Source organism: Meles meles, chromosome 21 (assembly GCF_922984935.1).
Source record: "Meles meles chromosome 21, mMelMel3.1 paternal haplotype, whole genome shotgun sequence".
In the NCBI taxonomy this organism is placed as follows: Eukaryota; Metazoa; Chordata; class Mammalia; order Carnivora; family Mustelidae; genus Meles; species Meles meles.
In genome coordinates, this window is record NC_060086.1 from 33,027,697 (window position 1) to 33,036,969 (window position 9,273).

The window sequence follows — 9,273 nt, forward strand, 5'->3', positions numbered from 1 at the left end:
TGCCGCCAGGGTGGGGGGAACACGGTTATTTACTATACTTTGAAGAATCTACATGGGACCCACCTTAAAAAAAAATTATGCTTGGGGTGCCTGGGTGGCTCAGTGGGTTAAAGCCTCTGCCTTCGGCTCAGGTCATGATCCTGGGGTCCTGGGATCGAGCCCCTCATCTGGCTCTCTGCTCAGCAGGGAGCCTGCTTTCCCCCTCTCTCTGCCTGCCTCTCTGCCTCCTTGTGATCTCTCTGTCAAATAAATAAAATCTTTTTTAAAAATTATGCTTAAAAATACAGCAAACATTCCGCAACTTATTTCTGGCTGGGAGGAGCCTCATCCCAGCAGCTTCTGTGAGTTATTGGTTAGGAGGGTGACCTGAATCCTGCCCTCTAAATGGACCTTTTTCATCTTATGACTCCGCTAACTTTCTATAGAGCTCCTACATTTGTTCCTGTATGTGATCTAAATTTAACAATACTATGAGTCAGAGAAGTTAAGAAACTTGCTTGAAGCCACACAGCCAGCCCTGATTTCCTGCTTCCTGGCTTATAAACCCACTCTGATCCTGGGATACTAGCAAGAGCTCGTATGGGGAAGCGGGGAGCAGGGAGAACAGGGGGACAGGCATTTAAGCATGAAGAGTTATGAAGGCAGAAGATAAACGAGATAGACTTGATCTCTGTGTACATAAGCGCAAAGTCCAGTGTGGACTCGGATACTGTAACAGACCCTGGTTGTTCCCTGTGCTTAGGACAGGGGTGAGCCCAGAGCCCTCTGGGAGATCCTGCGGATTCTGCGGGCGACAGTGGTCTTCAAGTGAACACGGGAGCCAGCAAGTGTACATCTTTAAGGATCAAATAACCCCCATTTTAATGATTAACTTGCTGCATTATTAACTGACCAGTTGTGTGTGACAGAAAACTAAGGGTCAGAACCCCACGGCAACAATTGGTTCCTGGTGGCGTCCTCAGGCCAGCAGTTCTGAAACATTCTGGTGGCAAACCTCCTTCCAGAAAGATGCGTGATTTGTCTGTAATTGCAGGACTCAGTCCTACATACTTCCGCTCCATGTCCTGAGGGGCTACCCACATCAGGCCTAATGTCCCTCTCTTTGCCTGGTCTCTTTCCAAATAGGAAGCCCACCCCTACTCCCCACGCCACCCCACCCCCTCCGGCCACCTCCTTGGGGTGCCTTGGGGAAAGGAGGAAGAGGAAGAGATGAGGAGGTGGGAACGTTAAAGCACAAACCTAAACCATTTGGACAAGAGAGAAAAATAAAGTTCTCTTCCAGAAGGCACTGGCCAAACAGATTACATCGATATTCCTCCGGCATGCACACATTCATTCATTCCAAAACTTCGAACATATAGATACCACTTCCAAGGCTTTTACCCCGTTCCGCCCATGCTGCGACCATTTTTCTTTCAGACAATACACTTAAACTCAAAACTCCTTTTAAAATATTCTATCACCACCATAGCTAGAGAGCCCTAAGTATTTGAAAAAAAAAAAAAAATTAAATGCTCAGAAAACAAAACAACATCCTTAAATCCTAGCTTGCTTGGGAACTGTGCTTAGCTCTGAGTCCAGAGGTGTTCTTTCCATTTAAATAGACAGATTTTGGGGGGGTGCCTGGGTGACTCAGTGGGTTAAAGCCTCTGCCTTCCCAGGGTTCTGGAATCGAGCCCCACATCAGGCTCTCTGCTCAGCTGGGAGCCTGCTTCCCTTCCTCTCTCTCTGCCTGCCTCTCTGCCTACTTGTAATCTCTGTCTGTCAAATAGAGAAATAAAATCTTTAAAACAAAAAACAGTCTGATTTTTTTAAAGGCTGGCAGGGAGGGTGGGGAGAGGAATAGCATGTTGAAAAGAGATGTTAGAGATACAGGCAAACCAAACTGCAGCTCTCAATGCTGTCAGAAGGACAGAAATGATTACAGAGCCAATGACTTTCTTTTCTTTTTCTTATGAAGATTTTATTTATTTAGTTGCCAGAGAGAGAGAGAGAGATCACAAGTAGGCAGAGAGGCAGGCAGAGGGAGAGGGAGAAGCAGGCTCCCTGCTGAGCAAAGAGCCCAATGTGGAGCCCAGGACCCTGAGACCATGACCTGAGCAGAAAGCAGATGCTTAATCAGCTGAGCCCCTCAGGCGCCCCAGAGCCAGTGATTTTCCCACCGAATGGTTCAGACCAGACTTCACTTCATTTTTCACTCAAGTGGGGAACACGGCGATTTACAGAACAGAGAGCTACTGAGTCACCCGCTGCGTGCTCTTAGGCCTTACTGGATGGGGATGGAAGGGGCCCATATATACGATCCCTGCCCTCCTGGAGAGACTATTCCCCTGGAGAAGACAGATAATTAAAAGGAAAGGAAGATAATTTCAAATCAGGTTGAGCACCTGAAAAAACCTGACAGAGCCAATGAGGGGTTATTAATAGAGTGTCCAAGAGGTCTGGGACGGGCAAGGGTGGGCTGCACAGCCTGGAGCCAAGATCAGGAGGCAGTTTGGTCTTTGGGTGAGTGAGACCAGAGTGTCCAGTAGGAAACTCATGTTCAGGATCAGACTCTCAGGGAGTGGGAAAGTGGTTAGCAGCTGTAACTCGATATCCCAAAGCATGATCTGAAGGACAGGAGAGAGATCTGCTCTTTGCCCCGATTCAATCGGAAAGCAAAGCAGATGTTGTCTTAATAGTTTTCCAGTCCAATGGCCAAGAGAAAACAAAACATGTCCTACATGTGGTTGTATTTAAAGGCAAGATTACAACACATGTCCAACAAACGTTGGTTGCTGCTAGAGCAAGAGATTCCATTTGTAATCGCAGCGGAATTAATCTAATTAACTGCAAATGAAGACAGTTTTTCAAGTTCGGCCAAAAGGGTCACACGTACACGGTATTTACAGTGTTTCCCCCTCTTCTCTCTTTGTAGGGCCCCGCCCTGCCATTGCGCTTTTAATTGCTGAAGTCCCAGCGACACGACATGAGGGTTTCTATTTGCTGTTTGGCTCGATCACTGCAGAAGACCAAGGGTCAATGCCCTGAAGAAGTTATATCATTTAAAATATAAGTCAGTACGACTCCTTTTGATGGTAATTGATCAATATCCAGTCCCCAAATGGAGATTGTGCAATCTACCACCAGACTTGCTACACCCATCGAGGGTAAAGCTCTATACCACGGTCCCCTCAGCCTTGCTGGAGGGCCTGGGCTCCCACCCTACCAGGCAGGACCTCTGTGTTTCCCTGAGAAGGTTCTGGAGAGGAGTGTAAGAGGTAACATCTCAGACTCAGCACTGGTCTCCTGAGTGCTGGCCATTCTTCGGCCATCGGGGGTGGGAGGTGGCCCGGATAAAAGGCTGACTTTAGTAGCTCTGCTGTGGGGCCCTCTTGAATCATCTTTGTTGGGAGGCTGGACATGCTGGGGGAGGATAATGGATTAACCTCATTCCACTTGAAAGAGCTCACTTAGATAGAAGGAAAAACACAGATGATGATACTGTTAGGGTTATAAACCACAGACAGTTGGCCCCCCCAGCCCATGCAGGATTAAAGCTCTGGGGCCACGACATGTTAGGCTCGCTGAAGCAGAAGGGTTAGGATGTGGGGCTTTTGATTCAGGCAGCCGTGGGTTCAAATTCCAGGTCTATCATTTACTAGTGTCGAAACGCACATAAGCTGTTCATCGTCTCTGAGCTTCCGTTTCCTCATCTATGAAAAGAGCATGACGCTACTTGCCGCTCAGGGTTGATCTGGGAACATGATGCATATGGAAATGTCCAGGTGAAGTCATGAACAATGTCAACGGCACGTAATTTACCTCTCATCTGCATTCAGTAATGGTCCCTTTTCTCTGCCACTCCGCACTTTTCCCAGATCTGCCCTCTTGCCGCTCTCCTCTGGTTTCCTCATATGACTGCTCCAACTCTCCCAATCTCTATGATCTCTCATCCAACCCTGCTCTTTCAGATTCTTTCTTAGGTCTGTGGTTCCATCTCTAGTGCTTTCCTTTACATCTTCTGAGTTTGCCCTCCCAATAATCCCACCTTCGCAGATGGAGAAATAGGGTCAGAGAGGTTAAATGACTAAGCCCACCAAGGTCTGCTGGGTAGTACCAGGGCCATCTGCTCTCTCTCATTGAGTCCAAGGCTCTTCTCTTTATATCTGAAGGAAACAGCTTACTATATCCCTTTCTGCTAAGCAATCACAGGATCTATAAATCGCTGCATGGGCTCATAGGATTGCATTGCTCAACAAATTCATTTTCTCGGCAATGAGGAAACCAGAGAGGGGAAGTGATTTGTCCAAAGAATTAGGGGTGGTAGAGCTAGAATGTGCTCTTAACCTACTAACCTCCAGGCTTGGCTGCCTTTAGCTTAGGCCCAGGGCTCGTGGGTCTGGCTCAAACTCCGCAGCCCCCTTCTTCAATTACATCTCCCTTCCCTTCAAGGCTAGTAGGGCAGTACTGCGAAATAGACCTTTCTGAAATGGTGATGGAAATATTTTATAGCTATGATGTCCATCCTGATAAACACTAACCACACGTCGCTGTTGATCCCTAGACATGAATCTACCACAGATGAAGAACTAAACTTTTCATGCTATTTAATTTTAATTCACGTACATTTAAATACCCACATGTGGTAGCTTGTGGCCACCATATTGGGCAGGGCAACCCCAGAGACCAGAAAGCATATTGAGTGTATAGACACAATTGATGCAATTATCATAGACATAGAAGATCCTTGTAATAATGATCGAGTCTAAGTCGCCTAGACCTTGTTAGTAGCTATGTTCAGTTTCATTTAATGATAGAGCACAACCTGTCCCCAAATGTGCCTTTGCTCAAGCTATGTCCTCTTTTCCTTGGCAACATCTTACCCATTATTCTAACCTAGGCTCAAATTCACCCTCCTTCAGGAAACCTTTGCTGATCTACTTTCCTCCCACCAAGCAGAGTGAACAGATTCTTCTAGGGAACTCCCACTGTCCTATAATTGGCCCCAGAAGGATGAGAAGGAAGAGAGTTTTTTGTTTTGGTTTGGGAAGTGGGTGAGAGGGGAGAGAGTTTGCCTGGGGGTAGAGAGTTGTGGCCAGGGCATTTGGGGAGCAGGTGTGAGAGATATGAAGAAGATGTCACTGAGAGAAATGGGTGATATGCGACTTAGACTTCTCTACCTGCCCTAAAAAGTCTTCAGTAAAAGTAGATATTATAAACTAGAGTGATATATGCATAAATCTCACAAGGTTGAGAGGGAAAAGCAAATCACATGCTTCACAATAAAAAGACCTAACATACTAGGAGGAGAAGGGAATTTTCTCACAGATGAAGGTCATCTATGAAAAACGCAGAGCTAACATACGTAATGGTGAAATGGTCTTCAGTTCCCCTAAGATCAGTGACGGACGAGACAAGGATGCCCACTCTTGCCACTTCTCCTCAATACTACTGGAGATTTGTGCGCCTGGGTGGCTCAGTCGGTTACGCGTTTGCCTTCAGCTCAGGCCATGATCCCAGCGTCCTGGGATTGAACCCCACACCAGGCTCCTGCTCAGTGGGAAGCCTGCTTCTCTCTCTCCCTCTGCTGCTACCCCCCCACACCCTGCCTGTGCTCTCTGTGTCAAATAAATAAATAAAATCTTTATGAAAAATATTACTGGAGATTTTAGCCAGGCAAGACAATAAGGCAAGAAAAAGAAATAAAGAACATCCAGATTGGAATGTGAGAAATAAAACTATCTTCACTTGCTGATAAGATAATCTTGTACATAGAAGATCCTGAAGAGTCTGCCAAAAAACATTAGAACTTCTAAATGGCCCCTGGGGTGAATAACACATTATATGTTAATAAAAATAATTTGAAAAAAAGAACCTCTAAATGAGTTCAGAAACGTTGCAGGATACAAGATCAATATACAAAAAGGAACTGTATCTCTTTTACATATTGATGCTGAGCAAATCAAGAGTGAAGTTAAGAAAACAAAGGCATTACCATCACATCGAAAAGAAGAAATACTGAGGAGTAAATCAAACCAAAGAAACACAAGACTTTTGAACTGAAAACTACAAAATACTGTTGCAAAAAATTACAGAAGACCTGAGTAAATGACCTAAGCTGAAATCAAGAGCCAGACACGTAACTGACCAAGCCACCCAGGTGTCCTGTAGCTCTTTTTAATTGAAGTACCGTTGACATACAACGTGGTGATTTGACAACTCTGAACTTCATGCCGTGTCACCTCAAGTGTAGTTACCATCGGTCACCATACGACACCGTTACAGTATCACTGACCACACTCCCCACTCTGTACCATTCAGCCCTACGACTTCTTCATCCCATCCTCTACCTTCCCCCATTGCTCACTCCCCTTCACCCATTTTCCCATCCATCCACTCTCTCCCCTCTGGAAACCACGAGTTTGTTCTATTTGTGTATGTTTTTGCCTCTCGTTTGTTGGTTTTATTTGGGTTTTTTTAGATTCCACATAAGAGTGAGATCATATGGCATTTGTCTTTCTCTGTCTGACGTATCTCACTTGGCATGATGCCGTCTGGGTCCGTCCTTGTCATAAATGGCAAGACCTCGGTCTTCATTATGGCTGAGTCACAGTCCACTGTGTATGTGTACTGCATGTTCTTTATCTCAAAAGGCTGATTGTCCTGGACTCCCCCTCCTTCTTGCGATGATGTGAGATGATGAAATGTCTACGAGATGGGACGAAGTGAGGCGAGTGACATGAGCGTGGTGACGTAGCGTTAGGCCACCACTGACCTTCTGATGATACTTCAGAAAGAAGATCACCTGATTTGGGTCTTCCATTGACCATGGCCATTGAAACTGTGGGAAGCAGAGCTGCAGGTAAGAGGGGACTACTGTACATCCTCACGATGGAATCTGATTTGTCAATAAGGAAACAATAATACGAACTAGGAAAGACCAGATGCACAAGCTTTACCTGGTTTCTGATTTCCCCACCTGCTACTGGCAAGACTCTCATCTGAGCTCCCCTCCCATTCCCTGGAAGAATCTTGCTGGGAGATCTAGGTCCTTTTGGGTTCTTCACACCTTTGCAAGGACATGTGATTTGCCAGCAATCAAAACTTACTGAGTAGAATTGTTTTTAAGAGCCCACACTTTGGGCGCCTGGGTGGCTCAGTCAGTTAAGGGTCCGCCTTCAGCTCAGGTCATGATATCAGGGTCATGGGATCAAGACCTGCATCAGACTCCTTGCTTAGCGGGCAGCCTACGTCTTCCTCTCCTTCTGTGCTCTCCCCTTCTCTCAAACAAATAAAATAGAATCTTGGGGGGAGAAAAGCCCACTCTTTCTGAAATGTCTGGGTGGCTCAGTCTGTTGAGCATTTGACTCTTGATTTCAACTCAGGTAGTGATCTCAAGGTCATGGGATGGAGCCCCACATCAGGCTCCGCGCTCAATGGGAAGTCTGCTTGTGTCCTTCCCCCCTCCCCCTACTCTCTCTCTCTGTAGTGAATAAATAAGTCCCTTAAAAAAAAAAAAAAAAAAAAGAGTCCCCGCTTTCTTCCTGTCTTCCTTGCTATTTTAAAAAGACCTGTGAAGAGAGCTTCCTTCACGACTCTTGAAATCAAGGAAACGTATAAGTAAGTTATACACTGAATAATGTAGACCGTCACTCTCCACAGGTCATTTTTGTATTCCCAGCTATCGCTCCTCAATTCCTGGAGGCTGGGGCAGCCCTGGGGCCAGAAGGAAGAGACTGAAGGAAGGTGCCGATGTCTGTTTGTAATCTTCCCCAGACAGCTGAGTGGGCTCGCTCAGCCCATCTTGCAGACCGGAAGCTTGGATGCCTTGGCCCCAGGCTCTTGGCAGGTAAAATCCAAGTGCACCCCAGCACTCCCTGCCAATGGCAGCCCAGCACCTGGGGGAGAGCCAGGCAGACAGATGGCATCTGGGCCTGTGCTGGTAGCTGCCCAGGGTGGGTGGGAAGTCTGGCTTCACGTGGAGGCTGCTGGGGGATCGCTCCTGTGGAGGAAATTCCAGTCACTGAACAGAACCTGGGAAGTGCATTCTTGGAGCTCTGGGCTGGAAGATTCTGCCTCCAAATGTCTGTTCCCCGCACAGAGCTCTGCCAGTTGGCTCTCTCTCCGCCCCTTCTGGGACTTGGTTGGTTTGTTTCAGGGGGGCTGCAAACAGGTTTCCACACATCCCAAGTCTGTGGCTGATGGAAAGGAAGCAGAGAGGCTGGACCCCGGGGGAGGGGGGCAATGGGCTGTGTTCTGGCCAGCCCAGTGGAGAGCCTGGGGACGGCACCCCCAAAAGGTCCAAGTAGGTCAGCACATAACCTCTACTCCACATCCAACTGACCCGCAGTTATCCCACTGTGAGTCCCAGGGGTCACAACCCTGCCTGGAAAGGTTCACTTCAGCTTCTCCCATGGTCCCTTGCAATCAGCTGTGGCCACATCTGTCCAGCGACTGACCCTTAGTAACCTGTGGTCTTTGTGGCCCAGGGTGGGTGAGGATGGAATGGGACGGTTGGCTTTGGGAACTAAGAGAAAAGTCGGTCAGTTCTCTTCACTCCCCATCTTTTCCCTGGGGTCCAGCTGGCCCACTCCACCACCCACTCAAATAAGGGGCCTCCAGAAATCAGTCCTGGGGCTGCCATCAAGCCCTTCAGCTTCTCTGAAGGGCCTCTGGGAGTCACAGCTTGTGGCCCACAGCCACTGCCCTCCTCCTGTTCAGCCTGTTTCCAAAGCCATTCATCCCAACCTCGAATGGGACCACGTCATAGGCCTGTTCTGAAAACCCTATCTGGCTCCCCTCCAAGGACTGGAGGCCCACAGATGGACCTTTGCTTGGCCTGCATTGAGTTTTTTAAACATTTTGAAATTTTGCACGAGAGTAGCCTTTTCCAACTTCTCTGGAGACACGGAGCCCTAGTCCTGCGTAAGCAGACTTGGTTGGAGCCGAGCGCTACCCCACCGCACCCCAGCTGCAACTCAGGGAGCAGCTACTCCCCATGGCCTCACAGCCTGGCTCTGTTCTTCCCTACAAGGCCCGCCTGGTACCTGCCTGCGTCTGAGTTTCTGGCTCTAGTCTCCAGCCGAGGGCATGTAGCTGGGCTTGGGGGCACGAGACGACTTGATCTCTGTCTGCTTTTCCACCCTTGTTCCTGCTCACTCCTCCATCCCCCCCTCCCTCCCCTGCTACCTCTCAGCACACTGGCCACACCAGGTTCTCTGCTCACCAAACAGGCCAGGGACCCACGTGAGTCCGCACCCCGTGCAGTTCCCAGTGTTTGCATTTCTGTGT